The 3,729-nt window shown below is 44.5% G+C and overlaps 1 non-coding gene across 1 annotated transcript; it reads left to right on the plus strand.

Moving 5' to 3' along the window:
- Positions 1–2,043: 2,043 nt before the first annotated feature.
- On the plus strand, positions 2,044–2,150 carry LOC133231215 (U6 spliceosomal RNA). The gene has a single exon (XR_009731090.1). It is a non-coding gene; the product is annotated as a U6 spliceosomal RNA (small nuclear RNA).
- Positions 2,151–3,729: the final 1,579 nt, after the last annotated feature.

Genomic DNA, 3,729 nt, shown 5'->3' on the forward strand with positions numbered 1-3,729 from the left:
AACCAAGGAGTGGGCAGGGCCCATTGCTGGAGGAGCTTTGATGCTATAACATGGGTGGCTCCAGCCCTTCTCTTAACACAGGACCTGACATCCCATCAGCCCACTTGGAGAGCCCCAGTGGAGGCCTGGACAGGTGTTAGATTGCCTTTTGTCACCCACAGGTATGTGGGGTGTGCCGCAGGAGCACCTGTCACATCTCCTGAAGCAGGAGGCTCTGCCAAGGATTTACTCTGAGTACAGGGATCTGAAGACTATATCCCTTCTGACTCAGAAATGACCTGGATCAAGGACCCAGCTTTCTAAGCATGACAGGATGATAAAAATAGCCTCTGACAGCGTCTCCATGTGAGATAGAAGACACCACGCTGAGTTCTGAAGCTGGAAGAGTGAATGTCATCCCTTCTCTTATCCAATGGCCACTTATCACACACAAGAGCCTGCCCAGGCTGGCAGCGATGCTTTGAGAGTTGGAGAGCAACAATGATTAGAAAGAGAACCTGAAATAAATCACACCTACCCCCTAGGTATTTAAGGTTGAGGTGAAGAGATGGAACATGTGAACATGAAAAAGTAAAGTTGAAGGACATCCAATTATTTTTCCCAAACCTACGCTAGGTGTCCGCCATGGGCCAGGCACTGTGGCCCCTCTGCTGGATCAGAATGAGTCTGACATGGTGACCCCCACAGCGAGTCACAACCCGACAATGGAGCTGGGTGATTAAACAAATCATTGTGCACAGTGACAGGGAGTAAGAGAGGTGCACAGAGAACCTGTCCAAGAAGGGGTGTGAGAGAGGGTTTATATACACCAGGGTGTGTCCGGAAAACATCTGCATTCTGGTGTGCTGAGTATGTAGGACTTAGCCAAGGAAGCAAAGTGAGAAAGGGCATCCCAGGCACAGGGAACAGCATGAAGAATGGCAGAGGGTAGGCCAGCCATGAAGTGCCACGGGGGAAAGCCTGGGAAAAGGTCACAAGGACCTACCCGATGCCCAGGTTTAGAACTTGATCTTGGCCCTGGTTGGGGAGGAGGAATGAGAGGAGCAAAGGGCAGATGAACGATGGAATCAGTGCTGATTCCCTATTGAAGACCTCTCAGCACCCGCTCCCCAGGAACTTCAAGAAAAGTGTTAAACCCTTGCCCGCATCCCAGGAGGCTCTCTGCTTCCCTTCCTCCCAAAGTCACAAACCGAAGACAAAAGACTCTTAATCACACGCCTTCTGATTTCCCTGTGTACTTTTCCAACCAGAGAAAGTGTTCCTCATTGAAGGGCCCTCTTTGTTCTTAAAAGAATCAGGGCACTTTTCTTCCTCCAGAATCTCAACAATTACAAACCTGAAAAGATGCAGTTTTCCAATGAGGGGATTAAAAAAGAAGTGGAAGATATGCTTCCTGCCCTTGAAAGATGAACAGAGCAGCTTCTGTTTACTCCATCAGGGGAGAGCAAAGCCTATGGATTTCACCAAATAAGGGACACAGCAAATCCAGTCTGCCTCCATCTTCCTCAGGCCCCTCAAACTCAAAACTAATTTTCAAAGTCATCCATCTTTAACCCAACAGCATCAGTTGCTGGACGAAGTTTCCCTTTCTCATTACCTCATCTGATGAAGTTTGTTACTCATCATACAAAACGAAATGTCACTTATATGGCTCCCCCAGAGGGCCCCCCCCCATTAATCAGAGGAAGCTGAGTTGACCAGAATATATCTTGTCCTCTTCCCAAAGGGTCTTTAGTTTGGGTTCAAATGAAGCAGAAGCCAACCCCGAGGCAAAGAATCAAGCTTAAGAGGTTTTATTGATATCATGTAATAAACACAGAAATGGAAACTGAGAGCAGATAAGTGACTCTACCAAGGTTTTAACCAATATGATGGTTAATATCCATATTTTTTAACTAAAAAAACCTCAGTTGGGTGGGATCCTATCACATATATGCATGCATGTTAAGTCGCTTCAGTAGCGTCCAACTTTTTGCAACCTATGGACTATAGCCCGCCAGGCTCCTCTGTCCATGGGATTCTCCAGGTAAGAATACTGGAGTGGTGCTCGCTTCGGCAGCACATATACTAAAATTGGAACGATACAGAGAAGATTAGCATGGCCCCTGCGCAAGGATGACACGCAAATTCGTGAAGCGTTCCATATTTTTGAATCTGTGGGAGAGGGAGAGGGTGGGAAGATTTGGGAGAATGGCATTGAAACATGTAAAATATCATGTATGAAACGAGATGCCAGTCCAGGTTCAATGCACAATACTGGATGCTTGGGGCTAGTGCACTGGGACGACCCAGAGGGATGGTATGGGGAGGGAGGAGGGTTCAGGATGGGGAGCACATGTATACCTGTGATGGATTCATTTTGATATTTGGCAAAACTAATACAATTATGTAAAGTTTAAAAATAAAATAAAATTAAAAAAAGAATACTGGAGTGGGTTGCCAGACCCTCATTATCACACATATAAGTCACCATAAATGGTCCCTATAGTTTTCTGTATTCTCTTCCCAAGTCATAAATGTACAGAGAGAAATTAGAGCTTCTCAATGACTTCTCCCAAGGCCAAACCTTCTAGGAGTCACTCTCTTCCCTACAGCCCTGCCTTCTATTCTGAGTAGGAGCTATTATCTTCCCAGCCCTACCTCTTTGCCATAATGATTGGTCCAGGACTTGGACATGTGACCCTAATCTAACCAATCAGATGCCTTTCCTCAGAAAACATTAACTGATACAGGAGAGAAGATCCCTTATCCTCTCACCGGTGAAGTTTTGAGATGTGAGTCTGGAAGCTGCAGGTGACCCTGCAGGTATGAAGGGAATTTACAAGGAAAGAACAGAGTTGAAGACAGAAATGAGATATAGAGGGATAGTCTTGGTGGCATCTGAAGATCCATTTCTCATTCATGGACTTGCCTGTTTTCCATGGCCTGATTTCTCATCTTCTCTTTTAATTCTATGACCTATCCTAAATAGCCTTCCAATAAAGACTATTTTTCACTTAAACTAGTTCAAGCGTGTCCATGGTATCCATGATTTGTGACCAAACCCCCTGATTTAATGTGACCACTGACTGATTTTCACTTTAGCACGGCCCATTAGAGTTCTCTAATTACCCACATTTCCCCAACCCACCACTAACAAATTATTTTGTTTCCTTATGGTTTGAAGTATGTCAATCTCTAAAGACAAAACATAAAAATGAAATCAAGTTTCACTGTAGTACATTTAATGAAGCAACTCTTCTCAAGTCTAAAATGACATAAAATCCGTTCTGTCCCAGGACATTTGGGATATTTCAGAACCTCCATCATCCTGGTTGACCCACCCACTTGAGTGTAGTAAATCTCCAAAGGTTGATAAACATTGAATATTCTTCACTTATATTTATTGTCCATTCCAAAATTGATGTTTCCCATTGGACATTTAAACACGTATTGCTTTGTTAAGCATTTTCTCTGTTCAGAGGAGCACATCAGAAATTGATTCCCTGATAGTATAAGGTAGGAGATGAAGCACAAATTCAACTATAAGCATTTGGACCTCTCCTCTCCCTTTGCCTTTGCAGTTTGGACACTTCATTCCCCAAAGTGAAAGGTAAGGACTTTAAGACAGAAAACCAATTGGGATGCTGGAATCCAATCAACAACCATGTCCCAGGGCAAAGGGCCAGTCTGAAGTAGCCCAACATCCATCTCTCAGTAGCTTCCAAATGCTGCAGCCCACCCAGGTCA

Source organism: Bos javanicus, chromosome 18, assembly GCF_032452875.1.
Source record: "Bos javanicus breed banteng chromosome 18, ARS-OSU_banteng_1.0, whole genome shotgun sequence".
NCBI classification, from domain to species: domain Eukaryota; kingdom Metazoa; phylum Chordata; class Mammalia; order Artiodactyla; family Bovidae; genus Bos; species Bos javanicus.